Genomic DNA, 15,697 nt, shown 5'->3' with positions numbered 1-15,697 from the left:
TCTTGATCTTGCCTTGAAAGGACTTTGGCCAGTTGGTCTAAATCTGCTCCTGGTTCTCCAGATCATGTATGATAGGAAAAATTCCACAGGAGAGGACCACAAGGGAATGTGTTCTCAGTTGAGGACCAAGTGCTAGTCAAAGCAAGCAGGTAACAGAAAATTGTGGTAAAAAGGAGAAAGTGGTTAAGTTTATTTCCAGTGGTACAAGCGTTCCATAAAGCAGAGGAAAGGACTGAAGGGGAATCCATTTTAGGAGCTTCCAGGAAATGGAAGTTTCTGTGCTCTAAGAAGATAAGAAAATAAGAGGGCATAAAATTTAGATGAGATTGGGAAGAATGGCTTCCAAAGGAACGAAAAGATGAGGGTAATGTTTAGAAATGACTGGATTCAAATATTTTGTTTCTGGCAGATGTTATTTTGGGGACAAAATGACTAAGGGTTGATCTCAAATAATACTTGGTCTATGAAACTGGTATAATGGGTGACAGTAGCCAGGTCCTTAAATAGAGATGCCCTATTCTCATGAAAGAAACTGAGGAACAAATTAGACAGAATTCTTTCTGTGCAAAGAATTTTTCATGGTGTTCAGAAGAGTAGAGAGAGTGTGTCTTCAAGTGGCAGACCCTGTTAAAACTTGGGAGAACAGGTAAAATCCTGTCCTAGGATATGGGTTAATGACTTGTTTTGATTAAGAATCATATTCTGAGAATTCTACTTATTTGAGAAGGTAAATATCATCTACCATAGATTATAATTTTAAAAATGAATACTAAGGCAATTTAAAACATAAGTATCTTACAAAAGGTAATAGTGTTCCTAAATATAAAATTTCAATATTACATAAATTCAATTTCTATCAGTTTTAATATGATTTTTTTTTTACTATATATTCATCAGAGTTCTCTGGGGAACAGGACAAATGGGATTTTTTAAATTCACTTATTTACTTTAAGGAATTAGCTCACATGACTATGGAAGTTTGCAAGTCTAAAATTCTGAGGATGGGCTGGCAGGCTGGAAACCAGGGAGAAGCTGATACTGAAGTTCAGGTCCAAATGCATCTGCTGAAGAATTCCCTTTCGCTGGTAAGAGGTCATTCTTCTGTTCTATTCAAACCTTCAACTGATTGGAGGAGGCCCATTCACATTATGGAGGGCCATCTCCTTTACTTAAAATCCATCAATTTAAATGTTAATCTTAACCAAAAATATCCTCATAGAAACATCTAGAGTAATGTTTGAACATATATCTAGGCACCAGCCAAATGGATACATAAATTTAACCAGGCTACAGTGGAATTAGCCTACGATCATTGATCATTCTTTAATGTTATAGTTTATGTATATAAGATCTGAAAAATGCCATTTTTAAACATTTGTATAGCAATGTATAAGTTATCAATTGCTGTGACATAGATAATTCTAGTTTATCCTCAATACCACGGTCTGAAGGGAAAGAGAACTAAAAATTTATAGGGTCCATTATAAGAATTGCCAGTAGAAATATTACTTTTACAGGTTTGGAGATAATGAGCCCCACATGGTTTAAACAAATATGCAAGATAAAACAGCCAGTAAATTAGTGCAAATAAGACTTGAATGTCAGCCTTCTGACTACAAGCCTAAAACTTTTACCACCATAGCTGTGCTTTAGAGAGAAATGTATCTATAGTTAGAATCAATTTGTAGGATCAGAGCACTGAGTCCCTTTAAATTTAGGCAGAGCATCATTCTTCATTAGAGGGCCAGCATGTGGTAGGAAACTGATTAACTTATAGCTCTTTTAAAGGTACCCACAGGTATTCATGTCAGCAACGTACTATTTACCAGTCACTTATCTAGAGGTGATCTTAATATGGAAATCCTTAATTTGAAAATAAGGACGATTTCATATTACATTCCAAAGACCGTAATTGTCTTTAAATTGCCCTTTTTTACTCTGAAGATTTGATCTCTGAAGCCTGAAATGAAACTTCAACATTTTCAATTAAATTCAAGCCTTCAAGGTTTGGTTGAAACTAAGAAAATGATTTGTGAACCTCTTTTTAAACTCTCTCTGAAATCAGCTTCAAGCTAGTAAAGTTCTAATTCTTCACATTTAGTCGAGTTATAAAAGAGAAGTTCCTCAATACTAAACTTTAGTCATAAAGTTCAAGCTATGCCAAAAAAAAAAATATGTTTTCCAATTAATAATTAGGCTTTTATTTCAACATCTAAAACTTTTTTTTTTTTTTTTTTAAACACAGCTTATTGTTTGCATGCATTGTTTAGGAGGTGAAGGCAGTAAAACAAAGCAAAATTAAATAAACAAAATTATCTCTCCTTCTATTACTTGGCATCTGAGAGCTACATATCTGGCAATTATAATGCACACTATATATTTTTAAGTGTCTCCCAAATTCTGCAAAATGTTTTGGGATGTTTCATTTCAAACATCTCAGAAAGCTTCACTCCCTTACATCTTCAATTTACTCTTTCTAAAGTGATAACATGCTTTTGCTCCTTTGAGGAATGAACTGTTATTGTGATGTATTTTTTCAAGATGTTCAGAATGTGAGAATATCATGTAATGACGTTCATAACTTCTGTTATCTGCCGTATTGGTAATAGGAAATCGGCCATGAAAAGTGATCATGGAATCCCCCATTATGTTGCCTTCAGTCTTCATGCTACAATATATTAATATATTCCTCTCTTAGTTCCTCCCTCTTTGACTTTATCGTTCATTAGGAATCCTACTCTCCTATTTTTATAAGACTTTTAGAGAACTGAAGAATACTTCTGAAAGTGTGATACAATTTTGAATTTCATCAATTAATTTTTTTCATTTCTCGTCTATTGGCTTATTTGTTTTTTTATTTGTTTGCTGGTTTTGAGACAGAGTCTCTCACTCTGTCGTCCAGGCTGGAGTGCAGTGGCGTGCTCTCGGCTCACTGCAAGCTCTGCCTCCTGGGTTTCAGCGATTCTCCTGCTTCAGCCTCCTGAGAGCTGGGACTGCAAGCGTGCGCCACCACGCCCAGCTAATCTTTCTATTTTTAGTAGAAACGTGTTTCACCATGTTGGTCAGGCTGTTCTCAAACTCCTGACCTTGTGATCTGCTTGCAGCCTCCCAACGTATTGGCTTATTTAATATCTCTGCAATGATAGATTTTTGATCATTCTACAAGATTAAAGATTGTTGTGTTATAGCATAGGTACAAATTTGTGAATTAAATGTAACAGATATTAAAGGAGAATTCAAAGAAGTTTATTTTATCACTATATCCAAATATACTGCTAGGATTTACACCTGGCCTTCCTTGTCAAGTGTTGGACTTTTTATAGGCTGTCTTGCATCTTGAATCTATGGATTCAGGAATAAGGATGAATATGGAAATATTATAAAACCCAGTGGGTTCATGTTGCAATGAAATCGGACATGATTTGTCCTCTTAAATACCTTCATAAAACCAAAAGTGAGTTAGTAAAAATTTAAGTAAAGATAAAGTGCCATTTGTTTTCTGGTGTGAGATATTAACAGAAAATAAGGCACAAAAATTTGTCCTAAACAGAAGTAGCCAATAATTTTTATGTAAACTGAACAGCTGTGAAAACACCAAATATAAATGTCCAAGTTCATCTTAACATATAGACTGGAGTATTATGTATTAGGTATATTTGCTATTTTGACACATTTTCTTCTATAATTCTAGAAATTTCTTGTATTTACCTCCAATAAAAATTTCACAAATACCTAGATTTAATTTTTAAGAACTAAATAAACGAATATGATTACACAGGCTTTAAACTCCAGTGGTAATTTGGGTATCAAAATTAAAGACTTTATATTCATTTATTATAAAATTTAAAGAATAGTCATGTATAAAAGTGTCAAAATATTCTAAAATAACAGGTACCACTAATTATTCTTTTATATTTCGGCTATTATCACCCTATACCAGTTTGTAACATACTAGCAGAATTCACCTTAGAAAGTCAAATCATGAATATTACTGGTTTTATGTAAAATATCAAGGAGAGATGACCTTGTACTTCTTCTTACTGGCTTATACAAAATCAACCTGATAATAGATGTATGCTGTTTCTAAATAAGGTGTTTAATATTCAAATATTTTCAGTGACTGGGATAAATCACCCGTTTCATATCTTACCCTAGTACCAAATGCATGGCCATTCATTCTGTGCTAAATATAGATCTACTAGAGGGCCAATAATTTAGCATTTTAGTTAAATAGTCTGGTCATGTTAGTATTTATTTAAAGAAAAATTCTAGCCCATATTCTCTCTCATTCTATATATCATGACTTTGAATTGGTGAGGGCATTTGTGTACTTGGAGTTTAGGTCAAAGCAATAAATGGTAAAATTCAAAGTTGTGGAAACTCCATAATATTTTCAAAGTGAGAAAAACCTAGCAGTGTGAACTTCTAAACTTTAATATTTACACTGTCTCATATAATTAAGTTGTGTATAAATTAGCATACATAAAAATGTCCTTATTTATGCTAATTTATGGTCTCTTCGAAAAGAACACAAACTCACCACAAGTCACACGTAAGCTATTATAGCACTGTGAAGAATAAAGAAGGTCATCAGAATTTGTTTCTCAATAGAAGAGTTCATTGTAGTAAGACTTTGAAATGAAAATAGGCACTTAAAAATGGGGCATTTATATAAAAATATAAAGACTTTGACAAATCAGAAAAGCTGAAAAAGAAGAAGGAAAGAGTAAAAAAGGAAAACAATTAGAAAATAAGTATTAAAAAAGAAAAATGACAATGGATTATTATACTTCTTTTGGTTTAAAAATTCATAAAATTTCAGAGGAGAAATTATTTGGTACTAGAATTCTAGCAGTCACTGACCCATGCATTCTTACATGTGTCCTATTTTCTTAGTTTTACTTATGCTTATAGGTATCCTATTTTCACAGAAACGTTTTTGCTTATCTCTATTGTCTCAGCTTAATTATGTCACTCTCCCAATATTTCTCAAAATAGCAAAAAACACAAAAAATTATAAATTACATTCCCAAAAAATGTGTTACTGAATAGCCAGGAACAGTGCTTCCAAGATGTTTCTTCAATAAATACAAAAACATATTCTTTAAACGACTTCTGTTAAAAAAAATACAAGAAAAATTATCATGTGATGTGAAGGCATTTGACATAGCTTGGATGTGTGTCCCTGGCCAAATCTCATATTGAAATGTAACCCCCAGTGTTGCAAGTGGGGCCTGGTCGGAAAGTTACGACACCTACCCAGTGCTCTCTTGGTCTTGCTTTCATTATGTGACCTGCCTGTTCCCCCTTCACCTTCCACCATGGTTGTCAGCTCCCCGAGGCCTCACCAGAAGCAGATTCCACTATGCTTTCTGTACAACCTGCAGAACTGTGAACCAGTTAAATCTATTTTCTTATAAATTACCCAGTCTCAGATATTTCTTTATAGCAATGCAAGAATGACCTAATACAGCACGTCAAAACTTAACATTCAAATTATGTTGGTTTGGTTTTACCCTCATTCAGATCTTTATGATCTCTTATCTGGATTATTGGAATCTATTTAATATTACCTGTAGGGAAAAGAAAGAGAGATGAGACTGTTACTGTGTCTATGTAGAAAAGGAAGACATAAGAAACTCCATTTTGACCTGTACCCTGAACAATTGCTTTGCCCTGAGATGCTGTTAATATGTAACTTTGCCCCAATCTTGAGCTCACAAAAACATGTGTTGTATGGACTCAAGGTTTAAGGGCTCTAGGGCTGTGCAGGGTGTACTTTGTTAATAAAATGTTTACAGGCAGAATGCTTGGTAAAAGTCACTGCCATTCTCCATTCTCGATAAACCAGGGGCACAATGCACTGCGGAAAGTCACAAGGATCTCTGCCCTAGAAAGCCAGGTATTGTCTAAGGTTTCTCCCCATGTGATAGCCTGAGATATGGCCTGGTGAGATGGGAAAGACCTGACCGTCTCCCAGCCCGACATCTGCGAAGGGTCTGTGCTGAGGAGGATTAGTAAAAGAGGAAGGCCTCTTGCAGTTGAGATAAGAGGAAGGCCTCTGTCTCCTGCCTTCCCCTGGGAACGGAATGTCTCGGTATAAAACCCAATGGTACATTTGGTCAATCCTGAGACAGGAGGAAAACCACCCTGTGGCGGGAGGCGAGACATGTTGGCAGCAATGCTGCTCTGTTATTCTTTACTCCACTGAGATGTTTGGATGGACAGAAGCATAAATCTGGCCTGCGTGCACATCCAGGCATAGTACCTTCCCTTGAACTTATTTGCTCACATGTTTTCTTGCTGACCTTCTCCCCACCATCACCCTGCTCTCCTGCTGCATTCCTCTTGCTGAGATAGTGAAAATAGTAATAAATACTGAGGGAACTCAGAGACGAGTGCTGGTGCGGGTCCTCCATATGCTGAGCGCCGGTCCCCTGAGCCCACTGTTCTTTCTCTATACTTTGTCTCTTTGTCTTATTTCTTTTCTCAGTCTCTCATCCCACCTGACGAGAAATACCCACAGATTTGGAGGGGCTGGCCCCCTTATTCTTTATTACACCTATTTATCTACAACATTCAATAACGCAAGCCTGATTGTGTCAATTCCTTCCTTTTTTTCCTAGAGCAATGATGCCTTCTTATTTGTATTTTTAATTGACCTAATAGTCTTATATATTTGTGGAGTGCAATGTGATATTTTATATAAATATACATGTGGAGTGATTAAATCAAGAAAATTACACATTTCTCACCTCATATACTTATTATTTTTAAAGTAAGGAAATTGAATTTTGAAATATACATTATTATTAACTATAGTCACCCTGCTGTGGAATAGATCTCAAAAACCTTATTCTTCCTGTTTAACTGAAACTTTGCACTTTATGACTATCACCTCTTTCTCAAAATAGCGAAAAGCACAATAAGTTATAAGGTCACTCTCAACAAATGTGTCACTGAATGGTAAGGAACAGTGTCTCCAATGTGTTTCTTCAAAAAATAAAAAAGCAATTATGATATACACTGTATTTTTTTTGAGATTCATCTCTCCATTCCACCCTGCATCCTCCATCCCTCCATTCTCTAGTAACTACCTTTCTGCTTTCTGCTTCTATGAGTTTGACTTATTTAGATTACACTTATAAGAAATTATATTATAGTATTTATTTTTATGTGACTGGCTTATTTCACTTAGCATAATGTTCTTCAGGTTCGTCCATGTTGACTCAGATGACAAATTTAGTTTTAAAGCCTGAATAGTATTTCATTGCTATCATTTGAATGTGTTCCTCAAAGTTCATGAATTGGAAACTTGATTATCAATGCAGGGGCATTGGGAGATGGCACTTAATAGAAGAGGTTTGGGTTATGGGGCATCCTTCTCATGAATGGATTAATACCACACATCCTTCTCTTGAATGGATTAATACCACTATCTCAGGATTGGATTCCTAAGAAAAGGGTGACTTCAGCCCTCTCTCTCTCTCTCTCTCACCTTCTCTTGCTCTTCTGCTTTTCACCATAATACAATGCAACAACAAGGCCCTTGTCAGATTCTGGTTCCTCAATCTTGAGTTTCCAGCACCAAGAACTGTGAGCCAATATACGTCTGTTCACTATAAATTACCTGGTCTCTGATGCTTTGTTACAGAAGCACAAAATAGGCTAAGTCATCGATTGTGCATATATGCCACATTTTCTTTTTCCATTCCACAATTGATAGATATTTAGCTTGATTCTATGTCTTGGCTATTGTGAATATTGCTGCAATGAAGATAGGAAGACAGATATCTCTTTGATATGCTAATTTCAATTCCTTTTGGAATACAGAAGTGGATCATATGATAGTTCTATTTTTTGCTTTTTGAGGAACCTCAATATAGTTTGCTATACTGTCTATACTAATTGACATCCCCACCAATAGTTTACAAAAAAATTCCTTTTCTTTGTATACTTTCCAACTCTTGTTATCCTTTGTCTTTTTGATAATAGCCATTTTAATAAGTGTGAGGTTAAAAAAGAAGAGAGAAAAATATAGAAAATAAACAAATTTTAAATTGATATACAACATCTAAATCTAAAACTTTAAAGTGAAAATCATTAACAAATTACATCCCTCATCCCAGGCACTCTACCATGACCTCTCCACCCTCGTTGCCTTGTACTATCCTTGGTTCTCTGGATATATTGTATAATATCTCAATTTAACTTTTTAGACAGACAAATACTACAGACCAGAGTGTTCTTATCCCATGGAACTCTCACTGCTACACAAATACACCAGCTTGTTATTTATCTACCTGGTATAATACTTTTCCTTCTTCAAGGATTATCTCAAATTTGACCTCCCCAAACTACAAATGGAATTAATCATTGTTTCCTCTGTACATTAACATTCAAAAAAGCATTAGCCAATTGTGATTCATTCCCAGACTAATAATTACTTTAAAAATTATTAACAATATATATAATTAATAATCCAATATAAAAATACTGATAAAAAGATATTCATAAACATAAATGAATGGGGAAAGAGAACAAAAATCATTTCTAAAATGGAAAATGAATATAAGTTTTTGGTGTTTATCTTTTAAAAACAACAATAAATTAAACAAGGTGGAAGCTAAATACAGCTAGCTGCACTATAGAAATTTACATATATTTAACTGGTGTGAGATGGTATCTCATTGTAGTTTTGATTTGCATTTCTCTGATAGCCAGTGATGATCAGCATTTTTTCATGTGTCTGTTGGCTGCATAAATGTCTTCTTTTGAGAAGTGTCTGTTCATATCCTTCGCCCACTTGTTGATGGGTTTGTTTGTTTTTTCTTGTAAGTTTATTTGAGTTCTTTGTAGATTCTGGATATTAGCCCTCTGTCAGATGAGTAGATGGCAAAAATTTTCTCCCATTCTGTAGGTTGCCTGTTCACTCTGATGGTAGTTTCTTTTGCTGTGCAGAAGCTCTTTAGTTTAATTAGATCCCACTTGTCAATTTTGGCTTTTGTTGCCATTGCTTTTGGTGTTTTAGACATGAAGTCCTTGCCCATGCCTATGTCCTGAATGGTATTGCCTAGGTTTTCTTCTAGAGTTTTTATGGTTTTAGATCTAACATTTAAGTCTTTAATCCATCTTGAATTAATTTTTGTATAAGGTGTAAGGAAGGGATCCAGTTTCAGCTTTCTACATATGGCTAGCCAGTTTTCCCAGACCCATTTATTAAATAGGGAATCACACCAGTTAGAATGGTGATCATTAAAAAGTCAGGGAACAACAGGTGCTGGGGAGGATTCGGAGAGATAGGAACACTTTTACACCGTTGGTGGGACTGTAAACTAGTTCAATCATTGTGGAAGACAGTGTAGTGATTCCTCAAGGATCTAGAACTAGAAATACCATTTGACCCAGCCATCCCATTACTGGATATATACCCAAAGGATTATAAATCATGCTGCTATAAAGACACATGCACATGTATGTTTATTGCGGCACTATTCACAATAGCAAAGACTTGGAACCAACCCAAATGTCCATCAATGATAGACTGGATTAAGAAAATGTGGCACATATACACCATGGAATACTATGCAGCCATAAAAAATGATGAGTTCATGTCCTTTGTAGGGACATGGATGAAGCTGGAAATCATGATTCTCAGCAAACTATCGCAAGGACAAAAAACCAAACACCGCATGTTCTCACTCATAGGTGGGAATTGAACAATGAGAACATTTGGACACAAGGAGGGGAACATCACACACCAGGGCCTGTTGTGGGGTGGGGTGAGGGGGGAGGGATAGCATTAGGAGATATACCTAATGTAAATGACGAGTTAAAGGGGGCAGCACACCAACATGGCACATGTATACATATGTGACCAACCTGCACGTTGTGCACATGTACCCTAGAACTTAAAGTATAATAAAAAAAGAAATTTATATATATTTAAAAGGAAAAAATAGCTAAAAGTACTCAGCAGACATAAAATAAAATTTTAAGTATAACCTCCATTAATCAAGGGAGCACTAGCTGACTAACAGATAAATTAGCGTCTTAAGAAAATGAAAATATATTTTCTACACATGAGCAGTCCAAAATAGCTCTTCCAGACATGAAAACAGCTCTCCTCCAATTGGCGGTTTAAATACTCAAATACCTTTCATCTTGTAGCTCCACAAACTTCAATGAGTGGCTTTCAAGAAGAATAAACATGGGGAAATAATATGTGTGACTTTTTATATGAGTCATGTCTAAACATAGCATACATCCACTAGGTGTATATATTTCATTGACTAGAACAAATCTAATTGCAGGCAAATTTGAGAACTATAGTCTAATGATAATGTTAGAAGTAAAAGGAAATTCAATTAAAAATTAGCTATATTTTGTCACATCATACAATTTTACAGCTTATAAAATTGAAATTATTATTTAAAATTAAAATATAAATTTAAAAGCAGAGACATTTTTATACATTTTTAGATAAATAAACTCATCTGTCATAAGACCTGTAAATTTGTGATTCCAAATACAGGTTCTATGCTGCCAAACATTAACCCATCTCCTTTAATTTCACATTAACTCAGTGAGATGGGTTGAACTTTAACAGTAAAAAAGATAATTCCTCTCCAAAAAGTAAACCATGTGTTTCAAGAATCACAGCGGTCATATGTGACCAAAGTGGTAGTCTATTTGACAGCATGGCACCATTAAAAACACACAGATTTTGTGGCTTGTTATAGTGGATGTTATAATGCACTTGCCATAGGCATATCCCTTCAAGACTAAAGAATTTATTTTTCTAGTTGTTATCATGTACCTGGATGATAGCCTTCAACTGGCAACTCTCTATGGAAAGTGCCTTGGCTATAGAGTGCTACCATAGCTATTGACAAGCCACCTACAAGGGGCAGCCTTCATTCAAATATTGTGATCCAGTGGTATAAAGGTTCTACTTCTTGCCTCATTTTGAAATAACTCTCAAGGGCCATGGTTGTTTGGCTGACACCTTATTTGAGGCTGTATTGCACCCTAAATTATCCTTTGACCTAATACTACATCTTTTTCTAATCGCACAAGAAAGCCCTCTCTGATCAACTTTTCATACGCTAATCTTCTCTGGGTCCACATCCTAAGGAATTTTACTTTCAATTGTTGGTACAAGAAGTGGGAGATAAAAAGTAGAATATTAATTGGAATTTTCTAGCTGGGTCATATATTGGTGAGATAACAATAGGAAGTCTATTGCTAGTAGTAATTGGAGCACAGATATATTCTGACACATAGTAGTAGTGCAGTTGTTTAAATTTTCACAGGCACAGGTCTTATATCCTATATATGAGTTAAAGTTAAATTATCAGGGCTTGGTGATATAGGTAAGGAGTAATATTCATAAGGATAATAGAATTGTGTGCTTTTGCAAGGGGTAATTGATGTTTTGAGCAATGATAATGAAAGCCTGAGTGTGATTATCACCTAAAGTCTGGGTGAGAAATCTAGAAAGGCTCCCTCACAGCGTATAAAGATACTCATCTTATGCAGTCAGAAAGCAAATAAAGCTGAGGAGCAGGTCTGAGGTTTAATAAGAACAGGAGAGCTTGGGAGAAGGTTGATCTTTCCATCTAGGGTGCACTGATATCCTAAGATTAGGGCCTTAGTTAGTGTTACATGTGAAAATGTTGACTTTCTATATACTCCAGTACCTGCTGAAATGACCAACTTCTCTCTTTTAAAGGCTAGCACTCTCCTCTGCTCCATGAAAATGTGCATGATGAGATAATGCATACACCCCTTCAAGGATCTGCTACTACATAGTTTCCTGTACACCAGACCATAAACTAGGATTAATTGACAACATAACTTTTCAAGGTAAATTTCACCAATTAAGAGAGACAAAGTATCATGAAGGAGCCGCAGGACCTAAACAACATGTACTGGTAGGAAATGGAAGAGTATCTATCTCTACTATCTATCTATCTATCTATCTATCTATCTATATCTATCTATCTATCATAAGATATTAACTTTCTAGATCAAAGGAGGCAGAATATATAGTTTAATAAGGGATAATTAATTAATGTATATTTGAAGCATTTTCCTAGAATTAAACATTTAACATTCTGTTACCTTCCCCAGGCATGTTTCCTTCCTGTTGCTACCATAGATTTCAGAACCTTGGACAGAGTGAGGGTCTATTATGAGAATTGCCAAAATTGCCATGTCATATGATAAAAGAATAAATGAAAAGTTTCAGAATAATAGGCAAGCTAGAGAGAATATACAATGTAAGGCCAGAAAACTCAGCAAAGAACTCTTGTCTCTAGGAGGGCCTAAATTTACCAAAACAATAAAAACAATGTGCTTAAAACAGTAAAGTAAGCACCCATAAGAAGTTCAGTGTTGGATCTTCTCTGTAGATAAGAGCTAACTTTAGAAAACTCTATTCTAGAATTCGACTCATTGATAGCAATGGAGACAATGACAGAATTCCAAAATTATAGAAGCCAGCTGGCAGTATATTACTGTCTGAAGCAAGAGAGTAGAAATTGTAATATGAGTCAAGGTCGGAGGGATAGCCAGGGAGCCTAACTCACAGAGAGTTGTGGGGAGGATTAGAGAGCACAGTGGCCTTAAGGGAAGAATAGATGGGCAACCACTATAATATTTATAATTTCTTTATCAATTTTTAAACCTGAGCCAGTTTTCCAACCTGATTGTCACTGACAAAGGAAGAGGTTTTGTCTCTAAAAGGACAGTTCCTGCAATACTAAATATATGATAATTCCCCAGTCTTTCCCCTAGGAAATCTAAAGCCATTTGTCAGGTAATTATACAGTGAAAAAAGAAACTCCTCCAAGTTTTGAGGACGATTGAACACAGGATCCAGGCTAACATTTATACTGTTCATGTGAAGCATTAACATGGATCCCTTACTAGAATGGGTCATATGAGAGCCAAATAATAAATAAGAGTCCTGGCCCAGGTCTGGCTAGTGGATCCACTTGTTTGATGGATTCACCTGGTGATCCTTTTTTGGGTTCCAACTGTAGATCAAAATGGGCATATAGTTGGCAGTTTGCAAAATCTCTTTATTAGTTCCTTAGTCAATGAGGTTACACTATTACAGTGGGGAAAACCAAGTAGAATTCTTTGAAACTCCCCCACTTACCATCTGAGATAGGAAATAATATTTACCATAGTAAATATGAATCAATCAGAGACACCTGCAAAAATAATGATATGAGAATTTTAAAATATTCATATTTGTAAAAACTGTAAATTTTCTAAACATTACTATGTCAATATTTTACATACAACCAAGAAAGTATATAATTAAATCTAATTAATGTTAATGGTAGCAAAATGAGAAAAATAAACACAAATGAATCCTATTAAGAGCAACTGCCAAATTAAATTTAAAATTTTATTTAAATAAAAACCAAAAATATTGCTTTACCAAAAAAATTAAAAATAATTTAATAATAAAGAGCATAAGTTTTAATTACTTCATGCTACATAATAAATCAATTTTTAATATTTCAAATAAAGATGCCATTGTATTATATGAAATTGATAATATAATGGCCTTAGTGCAAATAAATAAAATAAAAAAAACTTTAACTTTGACCAAAATTTTCACAAAAATTATTTATTCTAGTAAAAAAAAAGAGATTTGACAAATATTTAAAAGTATAATTAAAGTGTGAATTGTTAACAATCAGTAAAAGTGCCTCATAGGAATGTAAAAGTAATGTAGAATAGTAATAAGAATAACTAAATCAAAATGTTAGTGATAATTAGAAATTATTAAGTTAAAATTCTAATGATAAAATATAATGATTTAAACCTATGTTTTAATTTTATTATTACTAACATTTTCAACTTTTCATGTCAAATACACTAATTGTATCAGCATGTATACTTTTTAAATAAAACTGAATAATGAAATTTAATGGGCAAGAAGAGGATGAGGGCAGAAATGCCAATGATATTGATCTGAATATGAGACAACTACAGTCACAATAATGTTGACTTTTACTCTTTGGTCTATACAGAGTCATAGACTCTAAAGTTGAGTTATGATGTTGGCTGAGAATTTCATTAAACGCAAGGAAAGAATGAATTGAACACTTATTGAGTACCGAATGTTACTTACCAGATACCTAACTTATTATTTTCTTATTTAATACCAATAGCCATTAGTAATAATCACAAAAGCATCATTTTCATTTCATACATGAAAAAATTGAGGTTAAGTGAGATTAAATAATATGCTCAGTGTCAACAGATAGACATTTTTGGAATTGAGAGTCAAACAGGCTTGTTGAATTGGATAGTCCCTGCTTTCTTTATTAACCAAGATTTTTCTATTTAAGTTCTTTCTAGTTTTCTTGTAAAGATAATAAATTATTTTCAAAAGCTACCTACAGCGGACACACTATTTATGAGGGAAAAAGGTGGCATGGTACAATACAGTATATCACCCATCCACTGCATGATGCAAAACAGGAGCCATATGGGGGGCAACCATATTAATATTATTGTTCTCTCCTGACTTTGAACAGTAGCTTCAGCTTGAGCCTTAAATAACTCAGAGCACAAGGGGTCCCAGGACATTGTACTTTGGTTATACGTAGCTAAATTTTGCTGTCACTGTTTTGGTAAAGATCTAATACCTCGTGTTCTCTTCAGCACACCCTCGGGATGAGACAAATTTTCGGATTAACTGGCATTTCTCCCTCTCCTGAGTTCTGACATTTAGATGTTAAATACTCTTCTTATACTTTGCCTTTTCTCCAGCCATCTATTTAGATGACATCTTTCATACTTAAGTTAAAGTTCTTTGAGGATAGGTAGAGATTGAGCTTTTTACTCTTTTGTAGCTCTCACAAAATCCAGATGTGCCTTGGGCACAACGGGAACCTAACTCATTGTTGATAGCTAAATTCATTGAAACTACAGGTTTTTGTTTGCTTTCAGCCACCAATCCTCACGATAATATATAATGTCATTTATTTTGTGCAGATGATACATTAGAAAATAACAATGTATAATAATGCAAGTCCCATTATTTAATGCTTTGTTGATACAGTCTTGATGATGTTAATAAAAACGTTGTATTATCAGGAAGACAGCTTTTGAGTTCATGAAATACAACCCTTTGTCATTTAGTTATTGAATGTAATTTGAACTGTTTTCCGCAAGCTCATAACCAGTATCAGCTTTTAACATTCAGCAGTAAAGCAGAAGCAGCAATAAAAATAAAACTTAATATTTTATTCAAAATATTATCATCAAATTATGACTCTTCCATGAGACTGGAGAAGTCTTGGTTTCTTATAAAATTATTTTCTTCCATTTCCTCAAAAAATTGTTTCTTAATGGATTTATTAATTTTTAGACACATGTAATTAAATTAATGTCTCAGAAATTTTAATTTCTTATACAAGTTTTGCCTAAATTTTCATATAATAAAGACATTTTTTCCTGTTTCATAGTATTTACATTTAAATGAAAGAAACGTAAAAAACATATAATGGAATTAACACTGACTTTTGGAGTTAGAAGATCTGTTTTAGTGTAGTTTCTTCCGTTACATAAAAATTAATCCTTAGCTAAATATTTTTTGTTTGTTTCCTTCAAAATTTAACACATCATTTACCTGGGATTGTTTGTGGAAGTTAAGAAATGCAGATGA

At 34.2% G+C, this 15,697-nt stretch overlaps 2 long non-coding RNA genes across 2 annotated transcripts in view; both read left to right on the top strand.

The window, feature by feature from the left end:
• The window catches only part of LOC129481808 (uncharacterized), an 89,474-nt gene extending 77,723 nt beyond the window's left edge, over positions 1 to 11,751 (top strand). The window contains exon 4 of the long non-coding RNA XR_008657515.1: positions 11,735 to 11,751. This is a non-coding gene — a long non-coding RNA (uncharacterized lncRNA). The remainder of the gene's footprint in view (positions 1 to 11,734) is intronic.
• Positions 11,752 to 11,756: 5 nt separating this feature from the next.
• The window catches only part of LOC134736737 (uncharacterized), a 37,132-nt gene continuing 33,191 nt past the window's right edge, over positions 11,757 to 15,697 (top strand). The window contains exon 1 of the long non-coding RNA XR_010120980.1: positions 11,757 to 11,868. This is a non-coding gene — a long non-coding RNA (uncharacterized lncRNA). The remainder of the gene's footprint in view (positions 11,869 to 15,697) is intronic.

Source organism: Symphalangus syndactylus, chromosome 5 (genome assembly GCF_028878055.3).
Source record: "Symphalangus syndactylus isolate Jambi chromosome 5, NHGRI_mSymSyn1-v2.1_pri, whole genome shotgun sequence".
In the NCBI taxonomy this organism is placed as follows: Eukaryota; Metazoa; Chordata; class Mammalia; order Primates; family Hylobatidae; genus Symphalangus; species Symphalangus syndactylus.
This window is presented reverse-complemented; position numbering and strand designations above follow the sequence as displayed.